We start from the raw sequence: 16905 nt of genomic DNA on the forward strand, positions 1-16905 counted from the left end.
TAAAGAAAGTCATACATCTTAAGAAAAATAATTCAAAAATTCTCACTCGCTATATAGAAAATATACCATATTTCAAAACTAACGACGATTGTAACCTATTTTAGTTATGCAGCTACAGATTTTTACCCTATTATAATAACGTCGCTACAGATTTTTACCCTATTATAATAACGTCGCTACAGATTTTTACCCTATTATAATAACGTCGCTACAGATTTTTACCCTATTATAATAACGTCGCTACAGATTTTTACCCTATTATAATAACGTCGCTACAGATTTTTACCCTATTATAATAACGTCGCTACAGATTTTTACCCTATTATAATAACGTCGCTACAGATTTTTACCCTATTATAATAACGTCGCTACAGATTTTTACCCTATTATAATAACGTCGCTACAGATTTTTACCCTATTATAATAACGTCGCTACAGATTTTTACCCTATACATAGTTTACAGGCGTAGAGGATTCCTACCATTAACACCAGGAGACCAAGCGACTTAGAGTGTAAAATCGTCTGCTATTTTACACTCTAAGTTGCCAGGTCTCCATGTACAAATGGTATGAATCCTCCACGCCTGTATACTATGTATTATAATAACGTCGCTACAGCTTTTTACATTCCAATAACGTCGTTAAAAAATTTCAATGTAAAATAACTTGACCCAAAAATACACACATCACACAGTCTTATAAATGTCTTTTAATAGGCATAGCAACTATAGTTAGACAACAATAAATTGGGTCATTTCCAAGGTTGCAAAAATCGACGGCTGTTTGCGGGCAGTCTTCACCACGTGTTCAACATTATTCACCAATACACTTGATGCGGGATTCTAATAGTTACCTACAGTTTCGCCATAAACGCAACCAAATAATACCTAACTTGTAAAATATGTTGATTATCTCTCCCCTAATTTTCCATTGCAAACTGCGAGTGACGTATATCACAGTTTATACATAGGGGACCCTTGTTTCTAGCTCCATTATGTGTCAGTAGGGGGAGGGCGGGAACCGCGGGGGTCAAAGCCTAGGGGCCCAAAAAGACACCGCCGAGCGTGTGTATTTTCATTTATATAAATTCACCTCAACGTCAATTAACCAAATTTCAATAGGCAAAGTAGCCACATTACTTCATTACTCACAGTGCCAACTAACATTGGAATGGTATTATACAATTTTACGCCTATAGGGGGTGTTCGAGAAAAAAATATATATATCTAGGACCGGGAGAGGAAGGTTTTTTGAAAAGCGAAGATTTTGAAGGCTTCCGCGAGATGTTTAGATTTCAGAGAAAAATCTCCCTTCCTCCCCTAACCAACGAAAAATCTTCGAGAGAAGTTGCAGAAATTTCACTCCAAGACACGAGGCCTTGACTAAAATAGAAAAAGCATGCAGCTCCTCGAACAATGGTAATCATTGCTTTCAAAGATACAACAAGGATAAAAGAAATTACGCCGAACTACGTAAGAATCATGGCATGGCATCATGCTTCATGGAGAAAAATTTGTTTTAACAATTAGATTAAATTTGTTTTCTTTTAATTTTTTTATATTTCAATATTAGATAAACACCAATAGTCAGAAACAGTTATGCTGGATAATACTGGTCATATTATTGCTCAGTACTAGTTGGTGGATAATGCTATTTACTGAAGGCTATGGATGAACCAGTGAGCACAAAGTGGATTTGTGCTCCCTGGATGAACTTACTACACTGACTGATAAGTGTACTTCGAGAACTACTTGACTGAACTTTTAAGTACTAGATGATCACACTAATACCACTAGGCCTAGCTAGAAACAATTATGTTGTCTAACAAACACTGCGCAAATTATTGCTTAGTATTAATTGATGGTCAATGCTATTTACTGAAGGCCACGGATGAACTTACTCAACTGACTGATCAGTGTACTTCGAGAACCACTTGACTGAACTACGATGCTGAAACTAGTTTTGTAGGGAAATACTAGACGATTATAAGAACGAACAACGATTTTTAAATCCAAATTCATCTTGACAAATGACGACCTGATAAGTTACCAAAACAGTGGCCCTTAGGGCAAATTGCCATAGAACACTTTCCACTCAAAATCGCCCAAAGAACAACCCCCTTAATTTATGGCAAACTTATCAGAAACGCCCTACTATTAACTTTGTTTTACACAGTTTCCAGTCGTTGGACTACGGAATCTAAATGTTTACAAATTACAATATATAACTTTGAGATGCTTTGTCAAATTTTCTTTCTCTACTATAGAGAGCCTTCAGTTGTGAGAGGAGCTATGAATTGTGAGATAATTTACACGACCATATTGGTGAGTTAAATGCAGGAGGAAAGCTGAACCCCACCGATATGGCTGCCAAAACCGAGATAAGACTTAGGAGGGTCTGACGTAGTATTCATCCAGCTGAAAGGTCACTATATATCATATATCTAAAACGTTAATTAGCCCTACATCTGCGGGTACTTCATTATAAAATCAATTTTGTCAGGTAAACTTACTTCAAATTTAAAAAAAATCTCAAGACACAGTATTCAAATCTCACGTGTAACAAAACATAATTTGGGAACCAACGTTATAGCGTATAATTAAAACTTTAAAACCTAAACTATGGTTTGAAAACGGTACTACATTTTGTCGCCCTACAGCCTTCTAACACTCCTGAAGGTCAAGAAAGTAAGTACTATAGAGTGGCGAACTTTCACTTTCAAAATTCAGAGATCAATAAGATTATAACTTGGAAGACGAAATGAGCAAATGAACGATGTGATTACCTAAAATTTAAAATGTTCCCACAAACTGTGGGAGGGGTCTGTTATTCTTTATTTTGACTAACTATTAATATACCCTACTATCTCGTATTACAAATACGCAATCCGTTATGTTAAATTCAAGGGTAGCGTTTGGGTGAGTTCGCGATTTAATTTAAGTGAGAGAAACTCTTTAAGTCCTGACGCAACGGACTTTGGACTTAAGATTACAGCTCTCTGGACGAGCTAGACACGTATCAGACGACAGATACCAAACAATCGACGAATTATTCGATAAACACGAGTCATTTCACGCCTTTAACGATGTGTCATAAAACTTTAAAAGTTCATTTGATTACCGTAATATTTTCTCGTTTCAATTTTACACTTTTTTTTCACACGATTTCCAGAAAATATTTTTCTAGTAGAAAGTCACTTTTTTACTTTTTATTTTGATTTTGATGAAATATGAGTAAGTGATCTTATCCAGGGTTCATACAACTTTTGGAAAACTAATTTACCTGAGTTTTCCAGGTATTTTTTTCCAATACGTGGGAGTAATAACAACGGGAGTTGTTTTTTATAGTTGAAGGAACTCCTTCAAAGCAAATTTTCTCAAAACCTCAGAAATTTCCCTAATTTCACTGAATTTAACTAAAAATTCTAAATTTCCCTGAGTTTTTGTCAACTATTTATTTCCCAGGTTTTTATGAACCCTGTTATCACATTTACTACTAATTGATTTTAGTATCATGACATGAATTCATTTATACTTTATTGTAAAAATCTAAAACTAATTTTTATGTTTCGAATCGATTTATTAAGATTTTTGGAAATAGATTTTAGATAAGTTGAACGACTGTTATATATAAGTAATGAAAACCGAGAAGAATTAATTTCCTGTCTATGTGAAAAATCAAACTCTAAATAGTCTTTGAAACCCATCCGTATAAAATATCTGCATAATAATAATTTTTTAGAAACTAATTTTTTACAACTTTGAAATTCAATAAATCGATGCTTAATTGGGGGTTAACAATTAAGGTAAATTATTATAGTCAAAGAATAGCACGTTCTTAACAGGGTTAATAGCTAGGGGTAACGCCCCCGTCCCAACCATGTGCAACTCAACATGAATACACCTTAAACCTTCCCATAGTGTTACTGATATCTATCATGCTGGTAACATTAACATTTGGTACCGTGACCATTCTTCAATATAACACAAGTCAGCAAGTCCAAAACCAGTTTATCATTTCGTTGGACCACTATCTTAATTCAAACCCCCAGCCTCACTGGTCCCAATGACAACTTTAATAATTCCAGCCGTAAATACATAAAAGTAAGTGGAACTGGACCATGGGACCACTTAAATTATTCAAGACACCAGGGGGTCACAAGTCTAAAGTACCACTTTGGAAAACAAATCCTTATTTCGATGTTCCACCCTTAATTTCCTTAAATACATAGGATAAGGGGAACTGGTCATTTGGACCACTTTAATTATTTAAGACCCTAGTCTAAAGCACCACTTTGAAAAAAAAAAAATAATAATCCTTTTTTCGAACCCTGGCTGTGACACTTTTATTAAAGTATGCCTTACAGCAAAAATAAATAAATAAATGAATAAAAATAATAACAATAATTTTGTAAATAATTGTTGACAATCTTGATAAAATAAAATAATAAATTATAATATACCATTTTGGAATTTGATATCATAAAGTGTGTACTTTTATAAAAGCAGTTTAGTTTAACGGTTTTGAATGAGTTTGTTAATCCGCCCAATCGCAATTAAAAACAACGAAAGATTCAATAAATCCCGAATGATAATTACCCTCGCGGCTTTAATAATAATAACGCTTAATGTTAATATCGTATATAATACTAGACAGGACGGAAAAAATGTTACGACAACGATTAAAAGACGTCTGCGGGGCTAAACATCCATTTTAGAATAATATTTCGTTTAACCTTGTCTCGTAAAAACCAGAAATACCAAGGAGGCAAAAAAGAAAATGAACAGACAAAAATATTATCATACAACGGCCCGCCGCTAGTATCATTAAAGAAAAAGAAGTTTGAAGTCAGTCAGTTAATAAGTTATATCAGAAGTGAGATGAGACTAGAAGTGAAGGGCTCTAGCATTGATAGTAGATCCTGGCATTAGTGAAAAAATTTGAGGATTTTATGCCGCTTCCCACGCGCCTACACTACCGAGAAAAAAATTGGTCGAGTTCCAAAAACATTTCCTACCCCCTTCCCCTCAACCTAAAGCGGCCGAACACGGACGCGGCTCCTTGAATCGGCCGTCTACCACCGCGAGCGTCTCACGTTTTGGAGGGAAAATTCAGAAACCGCTACTAGAGGGCCAACCGTTCCTGTGTTATCAAGAATATTCACTTACGCCGAGTGAAGAATTTGGTTAGCTCAGTACTTCTGGTCTCATCTCACTTCTGGTTCTATACATCGAAAAGTTTTATACGAGGGGTTAGTCACTCGAATAATCAGGTGTACAAAACCGTAGAAATCGATTTCTTCATTTCTAGAATTCGAAGAAAATCATCACTAATCAAAATCATTCTTGTGGGTTATCAAAGATAATCACTGGAAATCACGTGAAATCTTGAGAACATCAGAAATAATTACATGATTTACTAGTAATCTTTTGTAATCACCTCGGTAATCACACATTTCGTGAAATAATCACTCATAATCAATCGAGGAATTTGAAAATCCAAAATAAAAATCATAAATCAGTTGAAACAGAAATTATCACTGCATTCATCGAAATTCACGAAGAATCCAGTGGTAATCAAGGCATTCACCAAATAATCACTGGAATTCATTGTAATTCAAACAGGAATCACAAGTAATCTGCGGCAATAACGGGAAATCAGCTGAGTAAAGATTATGGAAATCAACGAAAATAATCGTAATCACAGAAATCAAGGAATTCGTTCAGTAATCATCGGAATTCACATAAAAATTCAGAAATCAGTAATCAGGTGTACAAAATCTTGGTGAAATGACTAGCCCCTCGGTTTTATAGAAAAACTTTTGGCGGGAATTTTTTAGAGATTATTAGTCATTGCACACGTGGTTATGAAGTCAGGATTCAAGCGCGTACTGTTTTTGTTTCTTAACAAAATGCACGTGATTTGATTAATAAAGATTCAGCTATCGTTCACGTGGATATTTTTAGAGGTTGATCGAAAAACACGTCGATCTAGAGCTCGAGTTGCAACTTTTGGCGCGAGAAAAATTCCACGTGCTTTTAAGGCTTAACACGTATGGTAGTACAAGTTCTTGTGAAATTTCGACTTAACGAAATTAAAGTACAGAATGTCTAGGTTAATATACGTTCAACGTTGACGTACGCGTTTCTAGGTCAAGTCTGTATTCCGTAATAGAATGTTTTGAGATAAAACGCGTGATATTATTTGGCAGATGAGGTTTAACTTTAGCAAGGCATATTCACACCTGAGCATTTTCACTTTTAAAGTGTTTAAAGTTTATCTTGCCACGAATTTTTCAGATTCATTTCCCTGACTTTTTCAGGTTTTCACTGACCAAAATCTACGACTTTTCCTGAGGTTCTGTGTGATCAAAATTAAAAGTGTAATTTTGTGTTACGATTATAACTGAACTGCGTGGTATTTATTTACCACCAAAAATGTCAAGAGAGCGTGCTTATTTTGGCTACAACTTAAAAACAAAATTAAGCGAAAAGCAAGAAAATGTATCATCTTAGCATCGTACAAGATTCAAGCAACTTTTCACTAAATTCAAAAACCAGGAATACATATACTTCTTCTACTTCTACAGATTTTCGTTTTCTGCTTGAATTAAAGGGGAGGAGGTGTAAAAACCGTTAGCTCTGACGTCATGCATAATGTCTTTGAAGTTAGTAACTACATGGTATCAACGTGATTCCCTATGAGCATTGAGCAACCTATGAGCGGCAAACGCGAATGTAAACTTATGTTTTGAGCCCTTTCCCTTACCTGCAATCAGATTTTAGCAAATGGGCATAAGTTTTTAAGATATGTTCCATAAGTATGACACTACCTATATACTTCTTAATGCTAGAGACTTACAGCTCGAGCTAGGTGATTTCGCAAATCCATATTCACAAACCCAATTGTAACATTTGAACAAGCATGCAGACAGCTTGAATGAAAATATAGATTTTTGACCCTGAGTGATGTTTTCCCCTGCAATAAACCTATGACGTAGTAGTGACGTCGCACAAACATTAAAACAAGCTGGAGGGTGCTGACATAGTTCGCGAAATCACCTGTTCGAGAACGACAAGCGAGGATTGAAGTCCTACACTCGGTTAATTTTGAAATCCATCTAGTCCTATTTAGTCTGCATTACTAAGCCTTTAACAGCGCCTCACCAGGCGTCGCTTTACGAGAATCATTTCATGACAAGTTCTCAGTAACCAGTTACAAAACTTATGGAACATATCTTATGAACCTATGGTATGGTGTCTAGGGCTTCTTATAGAGATGGAAGAAGTAGAATTATTTCCGTTAAAACAAACCGTGCATGCCATGATTATATAAATTTAACTTTTCCCAAGGTGCTAAGAGAGTACGGGTAAACGTTATCTTCGCGTGAGGTTCACGCTATATTTACCCCGTTGTGGCTGTAGGCTGAGTACGAAAAAAATCCCAATATAGATCAACCCCTCTTTTTTACCGATCATTATTGGCCCGGTCCAAAAACTGAAAAACTACGTACTCTAGAGCTTTTTTTAGCTTTTAGACGACACCCCGTTTCCAAGCAGCGGGGCGAAGAACTACGTCAAATACAGAGGTAACGGTAACGCGTAAAATTTATCCAACACTGATTAAAGGGATAGTCGTACGTAAACTCGATCAATTTGTATCTTGGATAAAAACATTTTTTTGTACAAATTGTATATACAGTTGTTAGGGTGTCCCTTGTGGTGGTAGGACATTTTCGACTCAAAATTGATTGCCCATAAGATCCACTGTGCATCGGTTCTATAATTACCCAATTATAAAACCAAAGCACAGTGGATCTTATGGGTAATCAATTTTGAGCCGAAAATGTTCTATCACCACAAGGGTCACCCTAGAAAGTTATAATACAGTGTTTTCAGGCTAGGGTGATCCATACCATTTACACAAGGAAACCAGTTTAAAGGTCTTTTACGATTAAAACTTGTAAACGGTGTTCTTTATGCACAAATCACACTTTCTTAATTGGGTCCTGCTAAAACCGTCCCAATATCTAGATTAGATCAGTAACATGATTTTAGCTTTATGAATAACCGATTTTTTTAAAAAAAATTAAAGCTAGTTTAAAAAAAAAAATTAACGCTAGTTTAAAAAAAATATTAAGGCTAGCTTTTAATAAATAAATAAATAAATAAAAATAATGTCATAAGGAAATTATACTCTCTCTCAGACAGAGTATAATTTCCTTATGATAATGTTGATATCTCATAACGGTGAACCCAAAGAAAGAATATTTTAGTCATAGTTTAGTATGTTTAAAAATTTCTAAACACTTCGAAGTTTGCATTCCCTTAATAACCATTTTAAAAACATTTCTTAGACATCTTAAAGGAAGCTACGCAGTTATGACGTCACCCTGAGGTCGCACGCGGCACGATCTGCTTTTTTTAACAATCGCCAGCGGTGATCTAGGGATCTTTTACATCAGAATACGACACAGTCATGATGTCATGCAGCCTATTTCATTTTTAGTTTTCAAAATACTCTTGATTAACGAAACTAACTTTTTAGGCTTAGCTTTGATATTTGTTTTCTTTAATATTTAAAACTATGTATGTAAATCTTACGGTAGTCGAAATTCAACGGTAAATTATACGCGGGCTAATTAATTACGCTTCAGTTTCCGCCTAAAACAGCGTAAAGCTATTAACGCTTAAAATAACCATAATTTAACTAAAGTTACTCAACCTTGAATTAAATTTTTATATTTTTTTCTACGCTTCAAATATCCCCTAAATATGGAATATTTGCGAAACTTTTTTTTAATAACACTTAATATTAATTTTTCGCAGTTTCACAGATAAAATAGAGAAGGTGTGGGACACTCGGTAATCCGATAACATTCGATATCACAAATATTTCCTCCAAAAAGAAAAAACGTATTTAAATTTTTAATCCTTTATGTAGAGAGTGGTGTTTTTATTTATTAATGTATTATAAGCTATTTTAAAGGATCAAAAGATTAAGTAATGAAAAGCGTGTGCCTTAATGACGTAACAAACACCAATAAAGTCACATCGCTGGTTATAAAAAAAACCGAGGGGCTAATCAGTGCTTAGTAATAAATTATCATTTTGATTTGCTATCAATTCATGATTGAACGGTTAACCTAAAGCTATTATTCTTTTTAAATTTTCCACAAATGTCCCCAAGAAAATTAGATTTAGACATTGACATCAAAAATAAATAACTAAGTAGCAATAGAGGCGCCAGTCGCTCAGCGTTATCGTTGTACTCGCCGTACCTTTTACTGCACTAATCCTTAAGTGTTACCCTTGACAGTGCTAAAATTATTACAAATAGCCCGCAATTGGAAAGCCGAGCAAAATTCTTAAACTATTAAAAAAAAACCTACGTTTAACGGTCACTCACGTTTTTTGGGAGTAATAACCAAGGGACTGGTTATTTTTTAGTCGGGACTAACAAATTCAGGACAAACTTAATCAACCCTCACAAAATTTTCAATATTTTACTAAAAAATATAAATTTCCCTGAATTTTACGAAAAATTATAAATATCCTCGAGTTTTCCCTGAATTCTACGAAAAATTATAAATATTGCCGAGTTGTCCCTGAATTATACTAACAATGATAAATTTTCACGAGTTTTCCTTGAATTTTACTAAAAATTATAAATTTCCCCGAGTTTTCCCTGAATTATACTAACAATGATAAATTTCCCCGAGTTTTCCCTGAATTATACTAACAATGATAAATTTCCCCGAGTTTTCCCTGAATTATACTAACAATGATAAATTTCCCCGAGTTTTCCCTGAATTATACTAACAATGATAAATTTCCCCGAGTTTTCCCTGAATTATACTAACAATGATAAATTTCCCCGAGTTTTCCCTGAATTATACTAACAATGATAAATTTCCCCGAGTTTTCCCTGAATTAAACGAAAAATTATAAATTTCCCCGAATTTTCCCAAAAAAAATTACAAAATTCCCTGAATTTTACGAAAAATTATAAATTTCCCCGAGTTTTCCCTGAATTAAACGAAAAATGATAAATTTCCCCGAGTTTTCCCTGAATTTTGCCAAAAAAATTACAAATTTCCCTGAGTTTTCCCTGAAATTCAGTAAAAATGATCAATTTCCCCTGAGATTCAGTAAAAATTATAAATTCCCGAGTTTTCCCTGAATTTGACTGAAAATTACAAACTCCCCCTTCCCACTACCATGTTTGTATGTAATTAATATGTTAGTGATCAACCTCTCGCTTTTATATCTATTTATACAAACCGTTATCAAAATTATAAGTATTTGTTTACGGCAATCATTTCTTCTTAATCTTAAGTATTTTAGTCGTCCTAGACCTTAACCTAGTGCACGAATTATATCGTTCACTAAGAACTAAATACGCGTTTTTATCTTTAAGCCGATGTAAATACCCAATTTTTAAGTTGACACCGAGCGCCTGACTTACGCTCCTTTATTATCTCTAATGGATTAAGTCAGGATTACTTAACTACAACCAGCTTAAACACCGGAATCAACTCAACTTGCAAAAGAGAAAAGGAAACAACAACGCTATCGCTACCAGACGAATATATAACTTTTTTTCAAAGTTGGCAAGAATCCATAACTTATTATTAACATTGCAGTGCTCAGACACTTAGTGACGATTATCTCATTGTTAAAAATAAATTGTTCAATTAATAAATTAAACTTTTTAACTACTACGTTCTAACTTGTAATGGTTTTTCAAAATAACCCCTAATTATCATATTATATTCTAGTTTAAACAAATGAGTTTAATAAATGTCGAATAAAAAAACATTCAAAGTCGTTTAGCGAAATTAATTTAACTAATAAGCTTAATAAGCCGTCATAGAAACTTACTCGCGTCTAAAAAAAATTACAATTTTGTATCGGTCAAACTCGAGTGACTTTACGATTTAAACTTCCTAGACTATTAAAAAGAAATTAACATAATAAAGGGGTCCCTCTCTCATTCTCCCTTGTAACAAATATATAAATGACTGCAATAATAGATTCGGTTTGTTAACTTGAGTATTAAAAAAAATTACATTTTTTTGACAAAACAGCCCGGTGTTCAACAGAGCGAAAACTCATTTATGAAAAAATTATTTATAGGAGTCGACTCCTCGTGGCATGGATTACGCGCGATAAAAAAGGCGCCAAAACGCACGCGCTCGAATATTAAGGCGGGAAAAGTATTAAAACAAATCATACAACAGCACGTGCTGTGTTAAAGGGATGGCGGTGTTGGTTTTATGAATATTTTTAGATATTTCATGACTGAAAACTAGGCATACCTACAATGTTAAGTATAATTTAACGCGGTAACGTCGTTATAGGTTGCGAAAAAAGGCGCGCCCGATAGGATTCCTCGACTCACGCGGCTGCCTGCCATTTGAATTTTTTTGGAGACTGGAGAGAAGCGCGCTCCCATTTTTTTAGCAAAGCCTATGATCAGACTCGCCAACTTTCTAGGGAGCACGTTGTCGTCCCTTTTAATGACAGCCCCGAATGATCAGTTCTATTTACTCCTTAAGTACGTCACTTAATATTTAAAGATTCAATTAATCTTGGCTTACCTTTATTAGGGCGAAATACGGCGCCGATATTAAAGAGAAATTCTTCCTATTTATAGAGAAGAAACAACCGCGAACTGACTCGCCTCGCCATCTTGAATGTTTTTACACGGGACCCGTAGAGGGAAAAAAAACTGTGGGGGACGCGAACGGCCTCGCTTCGAACCTTATCACTCCATCCCGTAAACTGGAATAGAGATAAGTTAGGGGAATGAGAGTAACCGTGAAGCCCTCCACCCCCATAAATGGCTTTCACTCTATTCGCCTATTCTTCGTGGACGTTACGTATACCGGAAAGATCGCGAGCCAAAGCGCGCGCCCTACCTATACGCGTTTCATCTAACCCAACTTGACAGTGTTATAAGAATTAGAGATACCCTCGTGACTCTCTCCTCTATTCTAGGGTAACGTTGTATGGAATTATAATACGATCGCGTGCCGCAGATGGCGGTACGAGCTGGGGTGCGCTTTTTTTTTCCCGCCACTTTTTTTCCCTCCCCGCCAGAGGACAAGGCCGTCGGGTGGAATATATTAACGGGGGTGGGTGGGAAAAAAACGGACGGGAAAACTTATTATTATTAATCCGAAACGATTTTGTAGAGCGAAGGAATGATGTATAAATGGACATATTTTTACATGACGTAACTAAGGGACGAGAGATTTCGTTCCGGGCATGAATTGGTCAAATTACGATGCTCCTCCGTGCTTGTACCTGATTTGAGATTTTGAAATTTTATCAAAATAAATAGATAATTTTAAAATCTTTTAAACGGCAAATTTTCAAATAAGATAATATTAGCTTAGATAATATTAAAACTTATTTATTAAAATATCAAGTTCTGACTTCGATATGGGGATGAAAAATTATGGTAATTTGGTAAAAAAATAATGCAGGGCTCTCATGACAATCTTAAAAATAAATATGAGGGAAGAGGTATCACCATAAAAATGTGGTAAAATAGGTACCAATTTAAAGAAATAATCAAAAAACAAAATGACATATTTAATGAAATTAAATTAATTATGAAGTTATTTCGGACTTTTTTAACATATATTTTTTATTTATACTGAGGAGTTTTCGTTACTTCTTTAGGGAAACAGTTATTCTAGATATCTCCCTTTGACTAACTATTAGTATTAAATAAATGGTTTTTTTGCCTGAGGTTTTTGAAAAAATAAAGGACCTTGCAGGAAAACAAGGACTTCAGGGACCTGGTGGGAACCCTGCTATTTGCATAAACTTTAAAAAATTATTTAAAAATTTATGATTTTAAAACAGGGTGCATGTTTGATTTTTAAATATCACTTCAAGTTACTAACATATCTCTCTTTTTTTCGTTTTTCAACAGAATAGCAAGTAATTTCGGACTTCTTTAGACAAACGAGTTTTCTTTAGTTCTTTACGAAATCGGTTATTCTACATATTTCTTCTTGACTGACTATTATATAAAAACTTTTATCAGGGGTTTTGAGAAAATAAAGTGATTTAAGGACCAAATAGCAATTTTAGGGACTTTAGGGACCTGGTAAAGGTTTTACTGCACCAAAAATATTAAATTCATTTTCAAAACTCACTGGTGATTTTTCCGGTAAATTATAGCATGCTATAAATCGTTAATTAACGAACGGTAAATTACCGACTCATTTCTCTAAAATTCAAATATAGAGTTATATCGGTTACTGGGAGGGTGACATTAAACTCCGCCCATTCGCCATTTTGGCGGCAGAATTTAACATGAGCTCTATAGCCACCAGAAGGTGCCGCCATCTGTTGGCTTGTTAATTTCATTGGCTGAAAAACCAATAACGTCTCACCCCCCTCAGCAAATATTACTCTATTGATACTTTCAAATTATGTTTTATATTAACATTCTCGAATCATGAAACCTAATGCCGACTAGAAATGTGAAGTTACCGTAATTTTGAAAAACGGTAATTTAAGGATTCAAATTTTTGGAAAAATAAAATTACCGTTCTGCGGGTAATTCATTTTTTTCACGTGTCTATTGTCTATTAAACCGTGCATGTTGAACTGTGAGCACTTTATGCCCAGTTTAGGTAGGCGAAGTTATGAGAAATTGGGGAAAAACTGGACTCCGAAGAAAAATGTGCAATTTTTAGTCTCAGGTAGTCAGTCTTGTCACTCTTGTTCAATCAAAAAGGTTTTGACTCTTTGGTAATTTACAATTGTAATTTAATTGTAAATTACCATTTTAAAATTACGGTATGATATAAATCGCTAATTCACGCCGGTATTTGGTGAATTACCGGTAATTTACGGAGCCTCCGTTGTTGCTAATACTCTTCGATTGCTTAACCCTTTAAAAAATTGCACTTCCAAAGTTAAGTCAACTAGTTCAAATGTTTGTGTTAAATGGTGAAGTTTTCAGTTACGGTAAACAAAAAATTCAACTTCATTGATTTCAACGTAAACCATTAGTAATTGTTGAACACAGTCTTCACTTGAGTTTCAATACCAAAATCAACAAATTGTTTTTAATGAAATCATCAATAATTAAAATAAATCAATTATCGTGCGAATATTATTTTTTAAATTTTATTTAATACACCCGTTTCAAATTTTAATCTTGGCGGAAAAATTAAAATATGTCAAGTGTAATGTTATTTTCTATGGAGTAAATTGTAATTATAATTAAAATTTGCTTATTGAAATAATAAGATACTACTCAGAATTTAAAAACTTAAGGATCATATTCGAGCAACAATTGATGATCTTAATGCGTGTTTAAAGTTTCGAAGACAAATTTGCATACCTTATTTTATTTAATAAAGCAATAAAGTTGCTATTCAATATTCTTGTTAATGAAAGAACATAAGTTTCCAAATGAGAAATATTTTGGGCCCTCAATTCGGGGTCAAAGGGCCCTGATCCACCTGGTGCATCTTAAAAAAATCCCCCTATTATACGCGTGTAACGAAGGTAGAAAAATGTTCTCGCATGTGAATTATTTAAAGTTTGGATGTGATCTTTTAAGTTTATACTATATTTTCCGTAATGAAAGGTTACTCAGAGCCTGGGCCGGAAATAAGAAAAATTTGTCAAAAGACATGTGTCCAGTGACCCCCCCCCCTTCGTTTGACTTGAAAATTTGTAGGACATTGTTCACTAGAGTATGCGAAAATAGTGTCGCATCTTCATAGTCAAGCTGTCAAAACCTAATTATTATGGGACATTTTAAAATTTTAATGGACAATGTCCAGTATCCTGTGCTTATTTCCGGCCCTTCTCAGAACTAGTCATGTAGTGACGTATAAACGTCAAACATTATTGTAAAGTGGACGCCTGCCTATAGTACCGACTAAATAAGGGACATGGACTACAAAAACCGCGTGTAGTCAATTCTCGCGTAGCATAGCTAGAATGGAAAATGTCACACTTGTGAGGTACAAAATTATGATGTGAATGCGCAACAAAACGGAAATGGAGAAAATATTTGCTTTTCATATGGAGAAGGTAATCTTATATCTTACGGATAATTTGTCTGCATCTGCAATACATGGATAAGGACTACGCAAATCATTGTAAACATAAAAACAAAAAACGTATTGTAAACCTTCAAAAGAAAGCTTCTTGAAAGGCAGTCATTGCTCGAATTCCTAGTATAACAATGTTAAACAAATGAAGAGATCCCGAAGTACCATAAAAAAAACCAAGGTTGTGCGAGGATAATTCTTAAAAAACCGGAACTGTCAAATTTGACAGCGCCCGGAAACCAAGAAACGATAGAAAAAACAACCCCAAAGGAATATAATATTGCGGACCGGTTTGACGGTATAGGCAATCTAACCTGAAAACCGCTATCAAACATGCTTTCGGAGGCAGGATGATGATGATGTAGTTGATTTCTCTCTTCCACCACCGTTTGGCGCTGCTCAGACTGTCCGGAGTATTCTTGACCAGCGGTCACTAATTGGTCGAGCTCGTAGAAAGGCGGAGGTCGCCTCCTGGGGCTCCCGATTGAATTACAGTTATTCGGATTAGCAAGCGCGCGATATAAAGGATGCGGACAGTTTGGCGGGAAACCTAAACGCCGCATGGAACAGAACACGCGACGGGCGCCCGCGAAAACTTTTCAAAAGCGCGCCACGCGCCGATGCCGAGTTTCAGAGTTGATGGCAACCAGTATACGAGTGATTTTTTCCCGCGCGCGCCAAATACTGAATATTCCCCAGCCAGTATCCGTTTCCCGCAAAAAACCGTTTATTAAAATTGTATTTATTCGGAAAAACAACCACGTGCTTCGCAGTCGCACGCTTTCACTCACATAAAGTCGATGAAACGCACGCACGAGGTTTGAGTTTATCACTGAGAGACGTCTCTACCCAGGAGCTCTCGAAATAGGCGTCCGTACTTTCGCGCCAAAAACAAAACCACGTTGTTATTTTTCCCGCTTTTCTTCTATTTTTTTAACTCTCCATATAAATCAGTTCCAAGTTTGAAATATCTGTTCAAAAATCGTACGATCATAACTGGAGTGAAAATTAAGGTCAATTGATTTATTTATTGTCAATTATCCAGGGGAAAAACGTGTAGCGACTTTTAAAAATTGGCGCCTTTTTGCGTTTTGTCAGCCGGAGTTGGGTTAACCCTTTTCGGCTGCGCTATCGAGGGTTATATTGAGCTTGTAGGAAGCTCTTGGCAAGCGTTGGGGTTACGAGTAGCTGGGAGGGACTGTGCTCCGCCACGTTTCGACAGCGTGGGCGGTGAGCGTCAAAAAGAGGGGGAGAAGGGGGGTAAAATAAAACTTAGGCTTAAAAAGGAAGAGGGATAGAGGGGCGTCAAAAGCTCAAATGAGGGAAGCGATATAAGAGTCTCCTCTCCTCTCTCACTCATGTAAAAAAAGCGCGACGGGCCCAGATACTCCGTTACTATGGAAACGGGATCTTCAAGATGGTTTTTTTCTAACTGTCTTATAAAAAAGGGTCCAAAAGTGGGCTCTAACTTTGCAAAAGCCGCTGTCCAGACTTAAAGGGATAGTGTCAAGAGTTTCCAATGACGTTCTTGAATTTTCTCTCAACATTTCCTGGTATCAATTTAACAAAGGGTTAAGTTACTTCGAAACAGTTGACAGTGAAGTTTCAAAAATTCAAGTAAGATTTTAAGGCATTCACAAACTTTTCTAAATGTATTTAGAAGTAATGGAAATTGCATTATTTATTCAAAATACTAAATACTTCGTTAAGTGAAATTTCAATGAATGTATAACGCAATTCTCAAAACGAAAATTATTTCTTATCTTACACTCTGGCAAAATTTGAAAATTTCGTAACTTTGAGTTATTCTG

The 16905-nt window shown here is 35.2% G+C and overlaps 1 protein-coding gene across 2 annotated transcripts in view; it reads right to left on the reverse strand.

Annotated features, from left to right (window-relative positions):
• The window catches only part of LOC149710210 (zinc finger protein rotund-like), a 411108-nt gene extending 399376 nt beyond the window's left edge, over positions 1–11732 (reverse strand). The window contains exon 1 of one of the 2 annotated variants that reach the window (XM_089860326.1): positions 11603–11732. The gene's annotated coding sequence lies outside the window, so the exon portion shown is untranslated. The remainder of the gene's footprint in view (positions 1–11602) is intronic. The other variant, XM_089860333.1, reaches the window with a different exon arrangement.
• Positions 11733–16905: the final 5173 nt, after the last annotated feature.

Source organism: Phalangium opilio, unplaced genomic scaffold, assembly GCF_054372755.1.
Source record: "Phalangium opilio isolate 3A_F unplaced genomic scaffold, DU_Popi_V2 ptg000011l_1, whole genome shotgun sequence".
In the NCBI taxonomy this organism is placed as follows: domain Eukaryota; kingdom Metazoa; phylum Arthropoda; class Arachnida; order Opiliones; family Phalangiidae; genus Phalangium; species Phalangium opilio.